The 24218-nt window shown below is 44.4% G+C and overlaps 1 protein-coding gene across 1 annotated transcript in view; it reads left to right on the top strand.

The window, feature by feature from the left end:
- The window catches only part of tafa5a (TAFA chemokine like family member 5a), an 849915-nt gene that overhangs the window by 145304 nt on the left and 680393 nt on the right, over positions 1-24218 (top strand). The window lies entirely within an intron of this gene.

Below are 24218 nucleotides of genomic sequence, written 5' to 3' on the forward strand. Positions count from 1 at the left end.
CAACCTCTGCCTTAAATAACCTAATCACTTGGCCTCCACAGCCCACCTGTGGCAAAGGGTTCCACAGATTCACCACCCTCTGGCTAAAGAACTTCCTCCTCAACTCCGTTCTAAATGGATGTCCCTCTATCTGAGGCTGTGTCCTCCGGTCTTAGACTCCCCAGGCATAGGAAGCATCCTCTCCAAATTTACTCTATTGATGCCTTTCAACATTCAATGGTTTCAATGAGATTCCCCCCCCCCCCACCATTCTTCTGAATTCTAATGAGTACCAGCCAAGAGCCATCAAATGCTCCTCATATGATAAGCCTTTCAATCCTGGAATCATTTTCATGAACTTACTTTGAACCCTCTCCAACATAAGCACATCGTTTTATAGATAAGGGGCCCAGTACCTGCCATTTAGTTGATGGCTTAATGGCAGGTATGAGAAAGTCTGGCTCTTATCTCCTTGATCTGCGTCTGTTCAACTCATACCAGTTCAAACATAAAGTTCAATATTCTGGGGTGTTTTCAAAACTGATGCTACTGGTTAAATTTAACTTGACCTGCTAACTGACTTTCAAAAGCTCAGCTAGCACCTGGATGCCTCATTGCTTAGAACGCTTGAGAAATTGCTACCGCAAGAGCTTTTTTTTAATGCGTTCCTTTTTTTTTTAAGCTGCTCTGTTGAAATTGCTTTAATGTTTCAATTACAGAGAGCTTTTCAGGGATTAGCAGACAACAAATACCAGCCGATTTTAGATTCTACTTAAAAATAACCTGCTGTTATGACAAGCAAACTACATGTGAACAAAGTAACAATTTGCATAAAATCAACAAAGAATAACAAGAAACTAGCATCAAGAATATACTGTGCAACTGGCTCCATGAGGCTTCCCTCAGGCTGAGTAGACGGGCAAAGGCAGCGACCTTCAAAGATCTACACTAAGTGAATGGAAAATTATGCAACTCTTGGATTAAAATGCATCATTTTGTTTAATTGGTGGTGTCAAGGACACCTTAGACGGTCTAAATGGCATGCCGGACGAGTACTCCCAGTACGAGGGTCGAGGCCGTCCAGTTTAGTGTATCGCTTTATAGTTCTGACACTTTGGTCCACAACCTCCTCTTGTACCAACATGAGGCCACCCTCAGGATGGAGAAACAACACCTCATATTCCACCTGCATACCCTTCAAACTGATGCCATGGGTATCAATTTCTACTTCTGGTGAACAAATTCTACCACCACCCCCACCCCCCACCCCGTAATCCCCACCTTTCAATTCTTCTCACCTGGCTATTATTCCTGGGACCCCATCTCCTTCTCTTTCTTCTGTTGTCCACTCTCCCCTCCTATCAGATTCTTAGTTCTCCAGCCCCTGACCTTACCCTCCCACCTGGCTTCACCTAATGCCTTCCAGCTACCCTTTTTCCCCTCCCCTCACCTTTTTATTCTGGCATCTTACTCCCTTCCTCCACAGTCCTGAAGAAGGGTCTCGACACGAAACGTCAACTGTTTATTCGTTTCCATAGATGCTGCCCGACCTGCTGAGATCCTCCAGCATTTTGCATGTGTATCTTGATAGTCCTGCCAATCAGCCGCCATGACTGAGAAATGATCCCTTCTGAGAGAACAATTGGGAGAAAATTATTTTTAAAGAAACTGCTCATTTGGCTTTAATTAAATCAATATACAGTCACCACAAAATATATTATGGTAATTTAATTAAAATGTGAACTAACCAAATTACCGATATAAAATTGTGGAGATAGGTAACATTAAATTCAATCAGAATGCTGCTATTTTGTGTCGCAAATTGCATTCTCCAGTATCCATCCCATTACTGCCACAAGCACTTTCAAATAGGATTGTAAAGGTTATGTAGCACATACAAAGCAGTGTAGTATGAGTCTGTAACACAATGAGAGTCACAGATATTGCTGTAAGAGCATAGATCATTATGCTTCTTAATGCCTTCAAGACCAGGAGAGACTTGCTTTGCTCCTCCAGCATGTGCATGGCTTAGGCGTGACGTAGGTGGGGAAAATTTGACTGATACCTACACGGCACTGTATCCTTCTTTAGGTTGAATATTTGGGGGATTTGGAGTAAACAGGAAGGACTTTGTCTTCTTGGCTAAGGGACACAGCTTTGAAAGAACTCAGTGATTCAGGAATAGCTCCTTCCCCTCTGCCATCAGATTTCTCAATGGACATTGAGCCCATGAATACAACTACACTACTTTTTTTTTTCTCTTTTTGCACCACTTATTTAATTTAACCTCCCCCCCCCACCCCTCTATTCCATACTCTGACCTTTTACTTCTCACCTGCCTATTACTTCCCTCTGGGTTCCCTCTTCCATCCCTTTCTCACACTCTCCTCTCCTGTCAGATTCCTTTCTCTCTGGCCCTTGACCTTTCCCACCCACCTGGCTTCACCTGTTACCTTACAGCTAGCCTCCTCCCCCACCCCCACCCCACCTTTTTATGCTGGCATCTCCCCCCTTCCTTTTCAGTCCTCAGGAAGGGTCTCAGCCTGAAACATCGACTAACTACTCATTTCCATAGATACTGCTTGTCCGGCTGAGTTCCTCCAGCATTTTGTGTGTGTTGCTTTCAATTTAACCTTTTTAATATGTATATACTTTCTGTAATTTACAGTTTTTATTATTTAGCATTGCAATATATTGCTGCCGTGTAACAACCAAATTTCATGACATATACCAGTAATATTAAACATGATTATGATTCTGATTCTGATTAGTAGAGGGTAACTAGAAAGATGAGAAATAGAGGCGGGGATTTTGAATTCAGTATCTGAAAGGTTATCAGAGACAGATACGCTCATCATGTTTAAGTAGTATTCAGACTCTGAAAATAATAGCAGGTTAGATAGCATCTGGTTCAGGTTAAAAATCTAATACAGAATTGGGAAATTGAGAAAACAAGAGCAGAGAGGTTCAGATTTAGATTCATTCATCACATGTACATTGAAACACACAGAGAAACGTGTCGTGTGTTTTAACAACCAGCGCAGTCAAGGATATGTTGGTGGCAGCCTGCAAGTGTTGCTACATGTTCTGGAGCCAATAAAGCATGCCCTCAATGTTCCACAGAACAAAACAAGCAGCAACAACAAAACAAGACAAAACAGCGCAACAAACCCTTCTCATCCCTCCCACCTACCCACCCACTCACACACACACAGAGGCATGCAATCCCAAAATGGGCTACCTCTGGGCCTCCAGTCCTTGGCTCTGGATTCTTCACAGACATCAGGCCTCCAGCTTTGGATTCTGACCCAGGACTCGCTGATCACAGAGTTAACCTTTGGGATTCAACTTCCAAACTAGCTTGGAACTCTAAATCTGGTGACATGAGTCCTCTAGACTCTTTCAGGCCTCTTTGCAGTCTTCGATCTTCGAACTCACCATGCCTTGGACTTAGATCTTCAGCTTTGCCCTTTGGACTTCGGCAGGTTTGACCTACAGGCAATAATTTCTGCATTCGCATGGATCTTTTCAATTCTGTTGACGTGTGGCGCTGGGGAGGTGGAGGATGTTACTGGACCTTGTAATTCCTATACATACTGACCTCCAATGCACAATTGGATCTGAGGATTATTGGTCTCCTCAACAGCTGCCAAGATGACCTCTGGCATTGTTGACATTCGATAATGGAGTGCTTCAACCTGAACTCGAAGACCTGCCCAGATTCTTTATTTTTTATTGCCCTGGCCTTTAACTCCCCCTCACCCCTGTTGCAATCCTTAACCTGACCCCTAACTCCCCACGCTGCCCCAGAATAATCTCTGTGAACCTAAAAATATAAGACTGAGACAAGACATTGACAGACTATGCAGCTTGGTTCCATCTTGACTGGATAGGATAGATCGGATGAGAGGAATATCCTTGATAGGATGAGGCCAAGATGATCCCAATGTTTACAGAGCTGACCGGTTAATAAATTAATGAGAACAGTTAGTATAGGGGAGGGGAGGAGAAGATGGTGGCACAACGCAGAGCGTGCGGCCACTCCGGAATGATATCGATATTTGTTAAGAAGGTACCGTGCACAATCCTGATTTGATGGAGACAGCCGTGAGAAGCACAGAGGAACATCTGGAGAAACTTCTAAAGTGCCCACTTCACTGCCGCTGCTACTGTGCGATCGAGAATCTCCAGAGGGGAAGGCCCCAAATTCTTGGCTTTGCCTATTGCTTGGTGGCCGAGGCCGGGGTTGAAGCACTCGGCAGAGATGGTGCTCAGTGCTCGGTGTTGAAGGGCTGGTCGGAGGCTCGAAGTTTTCGGACGGACTCAAGAGTCGGCTGTGGTCGGGTGCTTCCAGGATGCTGCATCGGCAAGTTTGCAGCGCTGGAGGTTCATGGCAGGAAGAGCTTTTCTTCCTTCTACCGTCTGCGTGAGATGATGGGACTTTCGAGAGACTTTGAGACTTTTTTTTACCATGCCCATGGTCTGTTCTTTATCAAATTACGATATTGCTTTGCACTGTTGTAACTATATGTTAAAATTATGTGGTTTTGTTAGTTTCTCCAGTCTTGGTTTGTCTTGTGTTTCTGTGATATCATACTGGAGGAACATTGTATCATTTCTTAATGCATGCATTACTAAATGACAATAAAAAAGGACTGCGTGTCCTCATAATCTAATCTAAAAAAAAAGAGAAATCCTGAAGGCGCAATTGCACTGATAAAAAAATAAGCTGCTTTTTCTCAAGATTTCAGTGAGTTTAAGGAGGCCATAATGAGAGGTCAGTATGGGAGGAGGATGGAGAATTTTAGTGACGGATGGTTGGAAACTAAGGCTCAACCTCATAGGCTGAAACATATTGTCTAACCTGCCTGGGCCTTTGTATCTTAAATTTTAAATTTTCAAGTGCTTGGATACCCACTTGAAAAGTCATGGCCTTCAGGGCCATAGACCATGTACGGGAAGGTGTTATCAAGCTGGGTAAAGTTTTGGATCTGAACCAACACAGTAGATTCCATGATTAGTATTGGAAGTCCTTAATGGCTCCTCATAAATGACACCTCAGAGGCTCACAATGTGCTGGCCATTGTGAGAGTAACAATCAGAATCATGGGTAGTGCTGTCTCAAAGACCACTGGAACTCATGGTTGCTTAATATTCCATCTCACATCCCATTTTTCCTGACAAGGAACATTTTTAATGCACATTAAATGATGATGATCATCATCACATGCCGTGTCGTATGATGTGGGTGATCATGATCTATCCATGACCATACACATTCCTGATAAATTTTTCTACAGAAGTGGTTTGCCATTGCCTTCTTTTGGGCAGTGCCCTTTAAGCCAGGTGACCCCAGGCATTATCCTATGCTTCAGAGATTGTCTGCCTGGCGTCAACAGTCGCATAACCAGCACTTGAGATATGCACCAGCTGCTCATACGACCATCCACCACCTGCTTCCAGGGCTTCATGTGACCCTGATCAGGAGGAGGGGGAGCAAAGCAGATGCTACGCCTTGCCTAAGGGTGACCTGCAGGCTAGCACAGGGAAGGAGCACCTTACACCTCCTTTGGTAGAGAGTATCTCCACCATGGCACCCATTAAACGATACAAGAAGATAATTAGCTAATGAAGAATATCCATTTAAGTTTGTTAAAAAGGAGTTAATATATGATAACCTATTTTTGAATAAACAACTGGATAAATAAAGTAAATGCAGCATACATGGATTTTTTGCAGGCTTTTCATCATAGAAAGTTGGTTGATAAGCAGTAAATACCCAATGAGGCAAATTTATGCAGTGCACGTTGGGAATACATTGAAAATTATGTCGCTCCTATATTAATGTAGAAACAATATTTTAATAATTTAAATTATAATTTTAAAGTAAGATTATGCGAGTAGTTAAAGAATATGTTTCCCAGCGTTGAAATATCTAATACCAGAGGGCATGCAATGAAGGCGAGGGGGATAGGTTTAAAGAGGATGTGAGGGATATTTTGTTTTACTCAGAGAGTGGTGGATGCCTGGAATGTGCTGGGTGGTATGGCGGTAGGGGCAAATACATTAGAGGCTTTTAAGAGACATTTAGTTCGGCATGTGAATATGAGGAAGATGGAGGGATATGGACGCTGTGTAGGTAGAGGAATTAGTGTTTGGGTGTTTTTGATTTGCTTTTTAGCTGCTTCGGCACAACATTGTGTGCTGAAGGGCCTGTTCCTGTGCTGTATGATGTTCTAAAGCAACACATACAAAACGCTAGAGGATCCCAGCAAAACACCATCTGTGGAGGTAAATAAACAGTCATTGTTTCCGGCCAAGACCCTTCTTCAGGACTGAAAAGGAAGGAGGAAGACGCCCAAATAAAAAAAGGTGGGAGCGGAGTGGAAGGAAGCGAGTTCGAAGATGATAGGTGAAGCCAGGTGGGTGGGAAAGGTAAAGGGCTGGAGAGGAAGGAATCTGATAGGACAGGAGAGTGAACCATAGGAGGAAGGGACCCAGGGGGAGGTGATAGGCCAGTGAGGAGAGGTAAGAGGCTAGAGTGGGGAATAGAAGAAGAAGGGAGGGGGAAGGATTTTTTTTTACCAGTAGGACAAATTGATATTCATGCGATCAGGTTGGAGGCTACCCAGAAGGAATATAAGGTGTTGCTCCTCCACCCTGAGGGTGGCCTCATCATGGCACAATATTTATATTTGCCAGCATTCTCTATATTTTCTTATTCTGCAGAAGGAGTTTAGCAAACAGTGAGAGAATTATAGAAAATTAGCACAATCAATGCTTTGTAGATACTGTAGGTGTGCGATAATATTTGTCGGAAGGAAATGCAAGGGATAGGAAAAGATGCTGGCTTTTAAAAAAAGTTAAGAGATCAGGGACTCAAATGTAAAATTTTCTGATTGTGTGGTTGTTTGGTAATGAGATGGGATTTGAAAAATGGTGGTTATTTCCACAGGAACAGCAGCAGCTCAAAGGAAATTTAATAGGGTTTTTAAAACTATGAAGAATTTTGAGAAAGCAATTCAAAACAGGGCTATTTCCTCGGTTGGGGATTTACTGATGAGACATCAGCAGTTCAAAATTGTTGCACAAAGACAAAGGACTGAGACAGGGATGATATTATTTTATGTAACTGTTGTTTGTTGCATGGAAAACCTTGCCTCAAAGATGTATTGAAGCAGAGATCACTTGTATCATGAAGGAAACTTAGATTAAGATTTGACAGGGTAACCTTGGATTTAGGGGAAGATGCAACGTGACTAGTTTAAATTGTTTCAGTAAAAAGCTGACGAGTGAACTACATTACTTGTACGTTAGGCATTGTGTAGGTATAAAGATTGGAAACTTAAGGGAATTAATTATTGGTTAATGATATGTTTATTTGTAGTTTTTCAGCATATAACATGACATAATATAACAAATTGCATTGTACAATTTATGACCTAGAATCTTATTAAGCATCCTCTACAAGACACAAGTAGTACAATTAACAGGCTAAACTATATATCTGAGGTGGTTGTCCATCATGTCTGATGATGACAAGAAATCTGTGAGGGAGAGTTTTTGAAGTCACTTGCAAACAGCTTCTTGGAGCCCCAGGTGAGATCTGAGTGTCCGCTAGGGACCAAAGATGAGTGAGCTTCCCCAGAATGGACATGACAAACCCCTTCACCAGGGATGCCAGCCCCTATACCCCAATGTACATGTAGATCAGTAATAGATGTATAAATTGTATTAAGTTGACTTTGAAATTCAAATTATATTTAATATATTCTGCGTGTAGTGTGTAATTTACTCCTGATGGGGAACAAGTGTGCTGAGAGCCCATAGGACAAAAGCACAATCAGATTTCTAATCTGCTATTAATGTTTTGTCGGCATATCTTGATCAGTTCATTTTCTATACTTTAATGAGTCTTCCTCACTATAAAGGCTAAACATCAAGAAAGTAAGATGCTGATGACCAATCTGAAAATTATTTGATATGAAATGAGGTGAAACTCGTACACTTTGAGAGGATCCCCTTAGCTAGTTAGATCCGCTTAACTGTTTAACTATGTAATTAGCTAGAGAACAGATCTTCGGATTTAAGATGCAATTGTTTTACAAAAGGGCACTGGAGGAACTAAATTACATGAAAGATATCAATAATTCTTGTGTTACCCAGAAAAATAGTTGCTTAACTGTGTAAAAAATTACTACTACAGTCCTGTGGTTAGGAGTCTTATTGATGACAAAATTATGATGCTTATTTTGAGAAGATCCATCATGTTTTGGGTGGTGGGGAGGTGTACCAAAGGAGGTACAAGACACCTCTTTCCTCGCTAGCCTGCAGGTCACCCTTAAGCAAGGTGTAGCACTTGCTTAGCCCCCTCCGATCAGGGTCAAATGAAGCCATGGGAGCAGGTGGCAGATGGCCGTATGAGCAGCTGGTACATAGCACAAGTCCTGGCTATGTGACCACTGACGCCAGGCAGACAATCTCTGAAGAGTATCGATAATGGCTGGGGTCACCCGTTTTGTAAAGATACTGCCCAGAAGAAGGCAGTGGCAAACCACGTCCGTAGAAAAATATGCCAAGAACAATCATAAGACCGTAAGATTTAGGAGCTGAAGTAGGCCATTTGGCCCATCGAGTCTGCTCCACCATTCAATCATGGGCTGATCCAATTCTTCCAGTCATCCCCACTCCCTTGCCTTCTCCCCATACTCTTTGATGCCCTGACTAATCAAGAACTTGGTCATGGAAAGACCATGATTACCCACGTCATACAACACGGCATGTAATGAATGAACAGACAATATCTGATTTTAAATATTTAGATCAATACCTTGTGAGATTTCGGTCTTTTAAGCAAGCAGCAAACTGATAGAGGAATACAATCAATTAGGCAGCATCCGTGGAAGCAAAGGTTTTGTTGTTGTTTTAGGACCATCCCTTTCCAGGGGTTCCCAACCCAGGGTCCAGGGACCCCTTGCTTAATGGTAGAGGTCCATGGCATAAAAAAGGTTGGTCACCCCTGCTCTACTTCCACACGTGCTGCCCAATCCATTTGGTTCTTCTGGCTATTTGTACTATGTTCCAGATTCCGGCATCTATAGGCCATTTGCATGTTGCATTTCACTCTTTTTAATCTGATGCTTTCTTTGGAAACATTGAAATCTTATTAAGTTGTAATAATGTTAGGTTTATGCATGAATCTAAATTGACGGATCCGTCCTGCTTGCTCCACTCAGTGTTTGTCAAAGACCACACATACTGCTGTCAGTTAATGATTTTATAAGAAGGAGGACTGGAATATTATCATCTTAATTAAAATGATTTAGAGGAGTCTCAGTCACTTGAAATCTAACAATCAAACTGTATGAAAACCATATCCCTAGATCAGAGGAAACAAATTCGAGCTTTTCCAAAGACCCATTTCCTCTTTATATACTTGCAATGAGGTCACCTCAGCAATAAATGTGCTTTTTGCCTTACCAACAGCAGAACTAGTCCTCTAGTCAGCCATAATCAAAGAGCACAATAATCCTGACATTTGCTTTATTGTAGAAAATGAAATCAAACTGTTCAGGGCTCATAACAGACCAAAAGCTGGAAGTACATATTGGGAAACATCAGGGAAAAAAGTATAGCAGCTGGACTGAGACCTGTTTCTTCCCTCAGACTAATTGATCTGCTGAAAATTTCCAGCATCTTCTGCCTTAACCAATTTCCAAAATCAGTAACATTGCTTATTTACCAAACAAGTATACACACTTCCAGATTAAGCTGCTCTGGGATGGATTTTCATTCTCTCACACATTATTTCCTAATAATTAAAAGTACAGGTGGCCCCCGTTTTCCGAACGTTTGCTTTACGATACCTCGCTGTTACGAAAGACCTACATTAGTTACCTGTTTTCACTGCTCCACCCCCGGAACTGTATTCTAGCCGGCATTGCTTAAACACGTGCTTTATCTCGACTTATTTTGTGCATCCGTTAGCAAGATGAGTTCTAAGGTATCGGAAAGGTGTTACACTTAGCATAAAACTAGATATAATTAAGCGGTTCAATCATGGTGAATGAAGTAAGGACATTGTCCGCACGTTGAACTTGCTTGCATCCACCATTCGCACTATTTATACACAGAAAGAAAGAATTTTGAAAGCTGCCGACGTTACTGTGTCACAATGGGGGAGGCATTGGGGGACCCAAATGCAAGACACAGCTTGTAGGGTTAATTAAATTGAGTTTATTGTTTGATACCAGGAGAGCAAAGCAGAAGCAGGAGTAGCGAACTGGACAAGGACTCAGGACTACGACTAGGCTGGGACAAGGGTCTGGGCTTGGACTCGGAATTGGATCCCAGAACTAGCGGCGACATGAAGAGGCTAGGGTATGGACTTCGAGCCAGAGACTGAGCAAGGACCCAGTACCTGGGTCGTGCCCCGGGCTCGGACGCCAGAACCAGGCATGGACATGACATGGGCTAGGGAGAGGAGGAACATGGAAAACAGAGCCTCGGTCTCAGGAGAGCAGGTACATGGAACCATGGACACATACACAGAACACAGAGTCGGGACCCCTCCTTGGGTACAGGACATAGGGCCGGGACTCAGGTCACCCCGCGAGGCAACAGCAAGACGGCCTGACTTACTCCACGGAGGCGAGGACAAGACAAGACCAACACGAAAGAACACCAGACAGTACCTATCTAGCTCCGGTGATAGAACTAGACCAAGGTGCAGGCGAAGGTTGCAGACGAGGGCTAGAGGTGAGAGGGGCAGAGAAGGGATTCAGACAGGGGGGTAGGGCAGGAATCACAGACTGCCAGGGCCAGGACTTGACTCGGAACTTGGATGCCGCCAGGGCTGGGACTTGAGTCGGTACGTGGATGCCGCCAGGGCCAGGACTTGACCTGGTACTTGAATGCCCCCGGAGCGAGGACTTGACTTGGAGCCTCCGGGTAGTGGCAAGCTCTCGACTCGGCTCAGGAACAGTAGACAGCGGTTCTTGATTCCCTCCGGTGGGTTACCTGACGGACCCACCTCGGTGAAGAAACTTTTAAGGCTCGCTTTGGTGAGGTAACTTGACAGGGGTGCTCCGGTGAGGAAAGGCAAATTACCGGCACTCACTTCGGGTGGAGACTAGGCTTGCTCCAGCCAGATAACATTGGCACGCCGTACCTTTGGTGACTTTGCAGACGCTCTCGCGCCGAACGGCTGAAAGCCAGAGACTATAAACTACCGGTTCAGCCGAGAGTTAATTGCCTCCAATCACCAAGGCCGAGGGACACGGGAAAACAGGGAACCAAAGGGAAACAGGGAGTCAATGGTCCAGATCGTAACATAAACAAAGCAAATTTAAAGGGTCCCTGATCTGGACCATGACATACTGTTGGTTCTGCTCATAGCAATGCTCTTAGTCGGCATCCAATAATGGATAAAATGGAAAGTCTGTTGCTTGTGTGGATTGATGGTTTATTTTTCCTTTACTTAAGGAGAAATCAGTCAGTCTTTTTAATAAGCTGAAACAGAAAGCAGTGGACGATGGTGATGAAAGTGTTGTGAAAGTGGAATTTAAAGGTAGTCATGGGTGGTTTGATCGGTTTCTGAGGCGAAGGCAGCTTCATAGTTTAAGCAGTGGTCCGCAAACTCCGGACCGCAGACCGATACATTGCCGCAAAGATTGCAGCGGTGCAGCAGTAGTCAGAATGCACCCAGCACATCTTTAAGAAAAAAGCCAAAATAAACAAGCTAATTAATTAGGTGCCGCCTGGCACGTAAGCGTCGGCCCAGATCAGAGGTGATTGCTGATTGCGTCAGGTGGTTATTCATATAAGCAAGTGTTTAACTGTGATGAAACTGCAATTTATTGGAGTCTTCCCGATTCCGGTAAGTGAAACTACACTGTACATACATTATTTCTAATTTATATAGGCTGTGTATTTTTATGTGTTATTTGGTATGATTTGGCAGCTTCATAGCTTAAAGGTTACTGGAGAGTGTTTCTGCAGAGAGCGCTTTTGCAAGACTTTTGCTGCACTAGACAGTGCTGCAGAAAAGTATTTCTACTTTATATAGGCTGTGTATTTATCATATCATTCTTGCTTTTACTATACATTACTGTTATTTTAGGTTTTGTGTGTTATTTGGCATGATTTTGTAGGTTATTTTTTGGGTCTGGGAATGCTCAGAAATTTTTCCCATATTAATAAATGGTAATTGCCTCTTCACTTTATGGCATCCTGACTTACGAACTGTTTCATAGGAACGCTCTACCTTCGGATAGCCGGGGAAACCTGTAATGGTTTGATTAAATAGAGCAGAACTTAATCAGATTATTCAAAATCAATTACTAGGAAGTACACATTAGAAAGTTTTTTAAAAAAAGTTATCAATTGCAAAAAAAGTATGACATGGGAGGAGGATGCTAGTCCAACATATTGGTACCATTGGATTAAGAACTATCCAGTCTGCTTGCATTTTCCAACACTGAACCCAAAGTTCTGAAGATCAAGGTACTTTAATAATGTCAGGAACATTTCGAATTTAGTGCCCTTTCAGACTTTCAGACACCTCCTGCGCTCAAGGTGGAAGAAAATTCCACATTTCAGCTTTAACCCTTCCATCAGTGACATTAAATCTGTGTCCACTGGCGTTCCAAAAATTCAAAGTATATTTATTATCTGAGAATGTATGCAGTATACCATCGTGAGATTCATCTTCTGCTCAGATAGCCACAAAACAAAGAAGCACCACGTAACCCATTCAAAGAAACCATCACACCACAGAGTTGTTGAAACAGTGTAGGAATGTTCAATTCTGTTCAATTTAGTGCTGTGTCATTCATTGACTGCAAACAAAATTGCACAAAATAGCAATAAAAGGAGTAACCAGAAACCAGAAACACACCATAACATGAACTATAGAGTCCAATCCACAAACCACACTGATTAAACCTTTCCCAAGGCACAAGACTCTGGCACCATCCTCCGGCCATTAACGTAGAGGGAGCGAGAGACTGATCAAACCCAGGCGCCTTCCTCCAGAGGCAGAGAGCAAGAGTTGGAGAGAGGCTGGTCAAACCCAGGCACCTTCCTCTGGCAGCAGAGAGTGGGAGCGAGAGAGGGACGGGTCAAGCGCAGGGAGACAGTGCTGAACACCTGCTCACTTTTTGCATTCTCATCCTCGTTCATTTCAATCTTGCTTGATGCTTTAATCGGTGAGATCGGCAAGAAAGGGAATGAATATGGGCTCTCACCCCTTCTCCAGGCTTCTTGGGTTCCAGGCTGCACACTCCAGCCGTAACCTCTCTGAACTTCCTTGGAGACAGCGGGGCACGAGATCACTCAATCAGTCTGAAAACACACCATCAGAATGTAAATCACAGGGTTCAATAGTAGCAGAATGTTGTACATCAAGAAATATATAATTTTTCATTCTTCCTTACAACACAGAAGGGAGCCATTCACTCATCACAATCAGAATCAGGTTTATTATCACCGGCATGTGACATGAAATTTGTTAACTTAGCAGCAGCAGTTCTATGCAATACATAATCTAGCAGAGAGAAAAAAAATAATAAATAAAATAAAATAATAGATAAACAAGTAAATTACGTATATTGAATAGATTATTAAAAAATGTGCAGAAACAGAAATACTTATATTAAAAAAGTGAGGTAGTGTCAAAGCTACAATGTCCATTTAGGAATCGGATGGTAGAGGGGAAGAAGCTGTTCCTGAATCGCTGAGTGTGTACCTTCAGGCTTCTGTACCTCCTGCCTGATGGTAACAGTGAGAAAAGGGCATGCCCTGGGTGCTGGAGGTCTTTAAGAATGGACGCTGCCTTTCTGAGACACCGCTCCCTGAAGATGTCCTGGGTACTTTGTAGGCTAGTTCCCAAGATGGAGCTGACTAGATTTACAACCTTCTGCAGCTTCTTTCTGTCCTGTGCAGTAGCCCCTTCATACCAAACAGTGATGCAGCCTGACAGAATGCTCATGGTACAACTATAGAAGTTCAACTAGTTGAATCTATGCTGGCATTCAGAGCACTTCCAGCAGCACCATTCCCCCAATTACTTCCTTGCAACTTCTTTCACATGCCCATGAATTCCACGCTGGTTCACTGGACACCCAGTTAAATGACTGGTACCTTAACAAAACTAGTTCACCAACTAACCAGTTTACCTTCGGCATGCTGAAGAAAATTGATTCACTGTATTCAGAGGATGAGCATAGAAACTCTATGCACCAAAACTGGAATTGTGAAGTGACAGTACCACTTGTTCTGACACATTGATGCTCTCCTCCCTATTTATCCCCATAATGTTTATGCACTCTGATTAGGTGTCCTCTTCCATAGACAAGAATCTACCTTCAAGAATCTTTACTGCTGGCTAAAATTTTCCAATCTTGTTGATGGTGTTGGAAGCAATTGGAAAGAGTGGAACCATGAAATCTAGTGCTCCCAAGCAGCAAGTTGTATAAAGGGTAAGCTAGGTGGAATCATTAGCATATGTGAGAAAACAAAGATTCAAAATATATTCATCATCAAAGAATGTACAAATTATACAACCTTGAGATTTGTCTGCTTCAGCCACAAAACAAGAAAGCTGAAAGAACCTGATTTATAAGAAATAAAGACCAACCCCCATTGCACAGAGAAAGAGAAAAAAAAACACAAATCATGCGAACAATAGAAGCAAGCAACAGCATTCCGAACCAAATTGAGTTCTTAGAACCAAATCCCCACAGCAGCCCAGAGTAGGCCCAAAGCTTTGGTATCAGTTCATCATATCAGCAAGCCGAATTGCTGTGAAGCTCGCAGACACGAAGCACAGTGGCCAAGGGCAGTCTCTCAGCCTCAGTGCCGTGGAGAGAGAAGTGAACATCGTGGGAGACCAAGCAAAATTGGTCCGACTCTTGCCTCCGATCCCAGCACCCTGCCTTTAGAGTCTACTTGGACTGTCAATTTGTCCAAACAGCAGATCATCCCCTCTGTGTTTAACACAGAAGAAAACCTGGACTTACCTCAAAGATGCTGCACTAACCTTATATCCCTTAATCTGTTATAGCTAAAATTTCACCCATCTCTTTTGTGGAAAACTTGGAAATTTTAAGTAACTTCAAAAATATATCACCCTCTGATTGAAGACATTTCTCCTGAATGGCCAACTTATTTTGAGACTGATTTGTTCTTTACTTCCCAGCCAAAGGATACACCAATTTGTCAAGTACCCAATCAAGTCTTTGAAGAATATTATTCATTTCAACAAGTAGAGCTTTTTACATCAAGTAATTAGCTCTTAATGGCAACACAATAATTACATGTTAACTTCAAAGTTTTCTGAGAATCAGTTTTTTTTTGGAACGATTATCAAATGCCATTTTGTGATTTAACAAATAGCTACTCTCTAATATTCTGCAAAGTTGGAAATACTATAATTACTAAATTTAAATTGTGCTTTTAACCATGTAAAATTAGAGCAACCATATGGAATGATGTTATCTGAAATATAAATCTTCTCTTTGCTCAAAACATGCTTCATATTCCAGAAATCTAATCCTAATTTATTAGTTTCATTTATTATTTATTTTCAGTTAAGTAATTTACATCTGAACTTCAGAAATGTTTAGTCATGGTATCATAATCAGCGAATCTTAGGGTTGATCCTCAGATGTTGGCAAAATCCTGAGGGCAAAACCAAAGGTCAAAGTGTGGAATACATTGGGCCCAGAGGTAGAAGCTTGAAGGTCGAGGCCTGAATGAGTCACAAGGGCCCAGGTTACCAGGGTTGGTGTCCATGTGAGTCTCAAGGTCAAAGGCCAAAAAACAAACCTGTGATTGGCAAAACCTTGGGTGAAGTCTGAACTTGGAGACCTGACATTGAGAGTTCGAGGTCAAGGCCTGGAGGCCTGGAGGTGGCCTGTACTGGAATTGGAGTCCTGCCTGTGTGTGAGTGTGAGTGTGAGGGGCTGGGTGAATGGGAAAGTGAGGAAGTGGATTGCTTTGGATTTATTATGTTGTTTTGTTGTTGTTGTGGCTTGTGTTGTTCTGCTGAACATTGTGGGTATGTTATGTTGGCGCTGGAAAACTTGGGGTCCCCTGCGCATCCTTGGGTGTGTTGGTTGTTAACACAAATGATACATTTCATTGTTTTGATGTAGATGTGATAAATAAAACTGAATCTGAAGAATATTTATTCAAGTAAATTAGGAGAGGCTTGTTTTAATTGTCTGGCAAGTCCAGACTCATTCAGGACAAGTCCTTTTAATAGTTTGTTTGTTCATTCATTATGTGTCATGGCGTATGACATAGCCAATCATTGTCCATCCATGACCATGATGATTCTTGGCAAATTTTTCTACATAGGTGGTTTGCAATTGCCTTCTTGTGGGCAGTGTCTTCATAAGATGGGTAACCCCAGCCATTATCAATACTCTTCGGAGATTGTCTACCTGGTGTCAGTGGTCGCATAACCTGGAGTTGTGATATGCACCAGCTGCTCACATGACCATCCACCACCAGCTCCCATGGCTTCACATGACCCTGATTGGGGGCTGTGTAGCTGCTACACCTTGCCTAAGGGTGACCTGCAGTCTAGCAGAGGAAAGAAGCATCTTACACCTCCTTTGGTAGAAATGTATCTCCACCCCATCACCCATCCTTTTAATAGTACAGGGAAAATTTTGGTGGCAGTAGATGTGGTATTTTCCAAATTGTAATCCAGTAAAATTGATCTTCTAAAAATATGTCCCTATGTCAAAATAACATTTGTGTGTACATTGGTACTTTGTAAGCAAAGTTAATTTGATCTGTTTCTGTATTTTATAATGAATTATCTGACTTTTTGCCAGAGTAATTGAGAGAAAGAAACTCTAGCAGCAAAAAAAATTATTCAGATTCAAAGCCAATCAATTGCCGCCAACTTGCAACACCGGACAGAGTTGTTATACGTTCATGACACGCCCACAGCTTCAATGATTGCTCCAAGGAGTCAAATTCCCTGTTTCAATCCTTTATTAGCAAATAGAAAACATACAATTAAACATTATTGAATGTCTCAGCGGTCAGCAAAGATGTGACCTCCACCGGTCCCAAGCTACAAGCAGCCATGAAATAAGCAAGAACACGTAACTTATTCCCTTTGCTTTTACCATGCCCCCACTAATGTAACTAGTTACCAAAATAAATGCACAACACAGAATACAAAGCAACTAGCAAACGGATACAGAGTGCATTGATTACTTTGAATGAATGATCAGTTACACTATGTTTTAAAGTTTCAGTGGAAATGTCACTCTGCTCTGCCTATTAATGAGCAGCTCAGTCATTGTCACTCTGTCGTCCCATAGAGCTGAGCACTTGGGGCATCATCTAGCACTAGCCTGCCTTATTATGCAGCTAAGTAATGATAGTGTGTCAAACCAAACTCAGGTTTAATTGGACATAATATTGCTGCTTGAATAGCAATGAGATTATGGTCTTTTTTGTCAGACATGGCTTAATAAAGTTACCTTTCTTGTCAGCAGTGTAAACATACTGCTCTTGTTCTGTAATAATACAACAGCACCACTGAATCGGTGGAAGGAATCATTGTGTAGACTGTCTTCCTTATACCTACTATGACATATTTTGGCCCTTGAAAGCCATGCTAGTTCCCAATAGAGCAAAGTTCAAAGTTCAAAGTTAATTTATTATACAACCTTGAGATTTATCTCCTTACAGGAAACAAAGAAACCCAAAAGAACCCATCAACAATACCTGAGAAACACCCAATGTGAGAGAGAGAGTAAAGAACAAATGGTACAAACAATAAAAGTAAGCAGACAGCATTTAGAATAAAGTTGAGTCATCAGACACAAAGCCCGGAGCAGCTGGAGCAGGCCCAGCCTCAGCCTCAGCCTCAGTTCAGCACACAGTGGAGTTAACGTCACTGGGCCCACAGACACAAAGCCTGAAGCAGACCCACAGCTTCAGTCCAGCACACAGTGGAGTAAACATCACTGGGCCCACAGACACAAAGCCCGGAACAGGCCCAGCCTCAGCCTCAATGCAGCACACAGTGGAGTAAATGTCACTGAGCCCACAGGCACAAAGCTCAGAGCAGGCCCACAGCCTCAGTGCAGCAAAGAGCAGAGCAGTGAGCAAAACTAGTCCGGCCCTCGCCTCCAGACCTAACACCCTGCCTTTTCAATCCATCTGGCCTGGAGTGTAAACCTTCCTAACATCAAGTCATGCCTTGTTCTAAGTCCCAGGGTCTGTTGCTTCGATATGCTCTGTGCCTGAATCCCGCTGCCACATTCCAGCCCCTGGCTTCAGGCTAGTTTCTGCCCCACCCCTACTGTTATTTTCCTGTTTCCTTTTCTGTTACATGCCCAGTTCTTTATAACTTATCTATACCAAGCAGTTTTTTTTTAACCACTTACAGTACTGTATTTTTCAATGCAGAGTGGAGAGGTAGTTTATAAATCTAGCGGGAGCAAAGTATGTTGGGAATGGCGAGAGAGGATTGCCGCTGGGGGTGGGTGTGGTTGGGACTGTTGGTAGAGAAGGAGTGCCGGGGTGGGGGAGGGAGGGGGTGAAACAGGTGCAGACACGGAGACACAGGCAAAGTCATTTGACTCCAAACAATTGGTTTATTGATCATTACAGAACATCTCTCTGGTGCTTCCCACTCCCTTGCCTTTCCCTTCCCCTTTTCCCAACCATGATTCCCATCTCCCTGCCCCCTTCACACACTCAGTCCATATCAGAATCAGATTTATCATCACTCACATTTGTCATGAAATGTGTTTTTTTTTGTGGTAGCAGTACAGTAGAATCCTAAAATTACTGCAGTACTGTGCAAACAACAGGAATTCTGCAGATGCTGGAAATTCAAGCAACACACATAAAAGTTGCTGGTGAACGCAGCAGGCCAGGCAGCATCTCTAGGAAGAGGTGCAGTCGACGTTTCAGGCCGAGACCCTTCATCAGGACTAATTGAAGGAAGAGTGAGTAAGGGATTTGAAAGTTGGAGGGGGAAGGGGGAGATCCAAAATAATAGGAGAAGACAGGAGGGGGAGGGATGGAGCCAAGAGCTGGACAGGTGATAGGCAAAAGGGATACGAGAGGATCATGGGACAGGAGGTCCGGGAAGAAAGATGGGGGGGGGGACCCAGAGGATGGGCAAGGGGTATATTCAGAGGGACAGAGGGAGAAAAAGGAGAGTGAGAGAAAGAATGTGTGTATAAAAATAAATAACGGATGGGGTACGAGGGGGAGGTGGGGCATGAGCGGAAGTTAGAGAAGTCGATGTTCATGCCATCAGGTTGGAGGCTACCCAGACGGAATATAAGGTGTTGTTCCTCCAACCTGAGTGTGGCTTCATCTTTACAGTAGAGGAGGCCGTGGATAGACATGTCAGAATGGGAATGGGATGTGGAATTAAAATATGTGGCCACTGGGAGATCCTGCTTTCTATGGTGGACAGAGCGTAGGTGTTCAGCAAAGTGGTCTCCCAGTCTGCGTTGGGTCTCGCCAATATATAAAAGGCCACATCGGGAGCACCGGATGCAGTATATCACCCCAGCCGACTCACAGGTGAGGTGTTGCCTCACCTGGATGGACTGTTTGGGGCCCTGAATGGTGGTAAGGGAGGAAGTGTAAGGGCATGTGTAACACTTGTTCCGCTTACACGGATAAGTGCCAGGAGGGAGATCAGTGGGGAGGGATGTGGGGGATGAATGGACAAGGGAGTTGCGGAGGGAGCGATCCCTGCGGAATGCAGAGAGAGGGGGGGAGGGAAAGATGTGCTTAGTGGTGGGATCCCGTTGGAGGTGGCGGAAGTTACGGAGAATAGTATGTTAGACCCGGAGGCTGGTGGGGTGGTAGGTGAGGACCAGGGGAACCCTATTCCTAGTGGGGTGGCGGGAGGATGGAGTGAGAGCAGATGTACGTGAAATGGGGGAGATGCGTTTAAGAGCAGAGTTGATAGTGGAGGAAGGGAAGCCCCTTTCTTTAAAAAAGGAAGACACCTCCCTCGTCCTAGAATGAAGAGCCTCATCCTGAGAGCAGATGCGGCGGAGACGGAGGAATTGCGAGAAGGGGACGGCGTTTTTGCAAGAGACAGGGTGAGAAGAGGAATAGTCCAGATAGCTATGAGAATCAGTAGGCTTATAGTAGACATCAGTGGATAGGCTGTTTCCAGAGACAGAGACAGAAAGATCTAGAAAGGGGAGGGAGATGTTATTTCATCCTCCGTCGGATTCACGCCTGCAATCGCAATCGCCGTTTTTTTGACTTTGTCATGTTAGGCAAAGATCGCAAGATCCTACATCTACGGACTCCAGAGCCTGCCGGCCATGAAACTAGCAGGCATGAACTTCAGATTGCGGCCCTACCCATTGATCTCGCCGGCTCCAACACCTCAGGGCATATTCAAAACCCGGACTCCAGCAACGACCATGGAGACATTCAAAGCGATCGCGCAACCAACTGCGACTCCAGCCTTCAACTCCAGGCCGGGTCTTTATGTGCTGCTGTTGTGACTCCCGTCTCCCCTTCCCCCACCACCACTCCGCAGCGCCGTCTCCCTCAGATCCCACTGTCAGCTCCTGGGCCCTCAGAGGCTCCATCTTCCTCTCACCCCAACCCTCCCCTCTCCACTGACACCCCCAGCCTCCCCCCTCCCCGCTCTGATCCCAGCTCTCATCCGTGCCGGGTCTTTACCATCCCCTCCGACCTTCAACTGTCGGAGGCAGAACGCTCTGTTCTCAGTAAGGGCCTCACGTTTGTCCCCCTTCGCCCACACCTCAGCGAGTTCCGTGTTCGCCATGATGCGGAACTTTTCTTCCGCCGTCTCCGTCTCCGAGACTACTTCTTCGGCAAGGACTCTTCCACCCCCACCGATGACCCCTTCTCCCGTCTTCAACCCTCCTCTTCTTCATGGACACCCCGCTCTGGTCTTCTGCCTGCTCTGGATCTCTTTATCGCTAACTGCCGACAGGACATCAACTGTCTCGACTTCACCGCACCTTGTCCCCATTCCAACCTCATTCCTTCGGAACGCTCTGCTCTCCACTCCCTCCGCACTAATCCTAACTTTACTATTAAACCCGCCGATAAGGGGGTTGCTGTTGTAGTCTGGCGTACTGACCTCTACCTTTCCAAGGCACAGCGACAACTCGCGGATACCTCCTCTTATTTACCCCTCGATCGTGACCCCACTAAGGAGCACCAGGCCATTGTCTCCCACACCATCACCGACTTTATCCGCTCAGGGGATCTCCCATCAACTGCTACCAACCTTATAATTCCCACACCTCGCACTTCCCGTTTCTACCTCCTACCCAAGATCCACAAACCTGCCTGTCCTGGCCGACCTATTGTCTCAGCTTGCTCCTGCCCCGCCGAACTCGTTTCAGCATACCTCGACACTATTTTATCACCCCTTGTTCAATCCCTTCCGACCTATGTTCGTGACACTTCTCACGCTCTTAAACTTTTCGATGATTTTAAGTTCCCTGGTCCCCACCACTTTATTTTCACCATGGATGTCCAGTCCCTATATACTTCCATCCCTCATCAGGAAGGTCTTAAAGCTCTCAGCTTCTTTTTAGATTCCAGACCTAATCAGTTCCCCTCTACCACCACTCTGCTCCGTCTAGCGGAATTAGTCCTTACTCTTAATAATTTCTCCTTTGGCTCCTCCCACTTCCTCCAAACTAAAGGTGTAGCTATGGGCACCCGTATGGGTCCTAGCTATGCCTGCCTTTTTGTTGGCTTTGTGGAACAATCTATGTTCCGTGCCTATTCTGGTATCTGTCCCCCACTTTTCCTTCGCTACATCGACGACTGCATTGGCGCTGCTTCCTGCACGCATGCAGAGCTCGTTGACTTTATTAACTTTGCCTCCAACTTTCACCCTGCCCTCAGGTTTACCTGGTCCATTTCGGACACCTCCCTCCCTTTCTAGATCTTTCTGTCTCTGTCTCTGGAGACAGCTTATCCACTGATATCTACTATAAGCCTACTGACTCTCATAGCTATCTGGACTATTCCTCTTCTCACCCTGTCTCTTGCAAAAATGCCATCCCCTTCTTGCAATTCCTCCCTCTCCGCCGCATCTGCTCTCAGGATGAGGCTCTTCATTCTAGGACAAGGGAGATGTCTTCCTTTTTTAAAGAAAGGGGCTTCCCTTCCTCCACTATCAACTCTACTCTTAAACACATCTCCCCCATTTCACGTACATTTGCTCTCACTCCATCCTCCCGCCACCCCACTAGGAATAGGGTTCCCCTGGTCCTCACCTACCACCACACCAGCCTCCGGGTCTAACATATTATTCTCCGTAACTTCCGCCACCTCCAAGGGGATCCCACCACTAAACACATCTTTCCCTCCCCCCCTCTGCATTCCGCAGGGATCACTCCCTACGCAACTCCCTTGTCCATTCGTCCCCCACATCCCTCCCCACTGATCTCCCTCCTGGCACTTATCTGTGTAAGCGGAACAAGTGCTACACATGCCCTTACAATTCCTCCCTTACCACCGTTCAGGGCCCCAAACAGTCCTTCCAGGTGAGGCAACACTTCACCTGTGAGTCGGCTGGGGTGATATACTGCATCCGGTGCTCCCGATGTGGCCTTTTATATATTGGCGAGACCCGACGCAGACTGGGAGACCGCTTTGCTGAACACCTACGCTCTGTCCGCCAGAGAACGCAGGATCTCCCAGTGGCCACACATTTTAATTCCACATCCCATTCCCATTCTGACATGTCTATCCACGGCCTCCTCTACTGTAAAGATGAAGCCACACTCAGGTTGGAGGAACAACACCTTATATTCCGTCTGGGCAGCCTCCAACCTGATGGCATGAACATCGACTTCTCTAACTTCCGCTAGTGCCCCACCTCCCCCTCGTACCCCATCTGTTACTTATTTTTATACACACATTCTTTCTCTCACTCTCCTTTTTCTCCCTCTGTCCCTCTGAATATACCCCTTGCCCATCCTCTGGGTTCCCCCCCCCACCCCCCGTCTTTCTTCCCGGACCTCCTGTCCCATGATCCTCTCGTATCCCTTTTGCCTATCACCCGTCCAGCTCTTGGCTCCATCCCTCCCCCTCCTGTCTTCTCCTATCATTTTGGATCTCCCCCTCCCCCTCCAACTTTCAAATCCCTTACTCACTCTTCCTTCAGTTAGTCCTGACGAAAGGTCTCAGCCTGAAACGTCGACTGCACCTCTTCCTAGAGATGCTGCCTGGCCTGCTGCGTTCACCAGCAACTTTGATGTGTGTTGCAGTACTGTGCAAATGTCTTAGCAATTAGCTATATATACGTGCCTAACACTTTTGTTTTTCCACTACTGTACACTTACTAAGTGATAATTTGCTGTTGCCACAATGACAGACTACAGGAAACCTGAACATCCATGAACACCTCACAATTACAAAGCGAACATGTAAATTACACACAGATAGCACCAAAGTTTAGGACTGATCCTAAGCCTTGCAGCTGTGGGTATTTTTGTCTACTAGTAATTATTCACAAACTTTACTTTAGTATGAATTCCATTCAAGATCCTCATACTTTTTTCCCCTGTTTATTAACTCAGCCTTTCTGTTTCTCCAAGTTACTATAGCTTTGCCTAGGAGCACTATTTACCTTTCCTTGGGCAAAAATATCATGCTTCAATACAGCATTACAATCAAGTAAAATTCTTTAAAGTAATGACCAAATAATCATACACAATATCAATGTCCCACTCCTTCCTCTATTCCCCGCTCAAACATTTTATCTCTTCTCACCTGGCTCCCCTCCTCCTGCCCTTTCTCCTATGGTCTGCTCTCCTCTCCTATCAGATTCCTTCTTCTCCAGCCCTTGACCGTTCCCACCAACCTGCCTTCACCTAACAGCTAGCCTCTTTTCACTTCCCCACCTTTTTGTTCTGTCACTTTCCCCTTCCTTTCCAGTCCTGAAGAAGAGCCTTGGCCTGAAACTTCAACTGTTTATTCATTTCCATATTTGCTGCCTGACTGGCTGAATTCCTCCAGAGTTTTGAGTGTGTGTTGCTTTGGCTTTCCAGCATCTGTGGAACATCTCGTGTTTACGCAACATCTTAAGCATGTTGTGCTTTGTTCTTTGTGAGCCCCTCAAGTTTGATAATTGTCCATTGACTGTTTCTTTCCACAAAGATATTTTGACCTGTTGAGTATTTCCAGCATTTTCTATTTTGCCTATGTTTTTGAACTTGTCCAATTCT

Source organism: Mobula hypostoma, chromosome 20 (assembly GCF_963921235.1).
Source record: "Mobula hypostoma chromosome 20, sMobHyp1.1, whole genome shotgun sequence".
NCBI lineage: Eukaryota > Metazoa > Chordata > Chondrichthyes > Myliobatiformes > Myliobatidae > Mobula > Mobula hypostoma.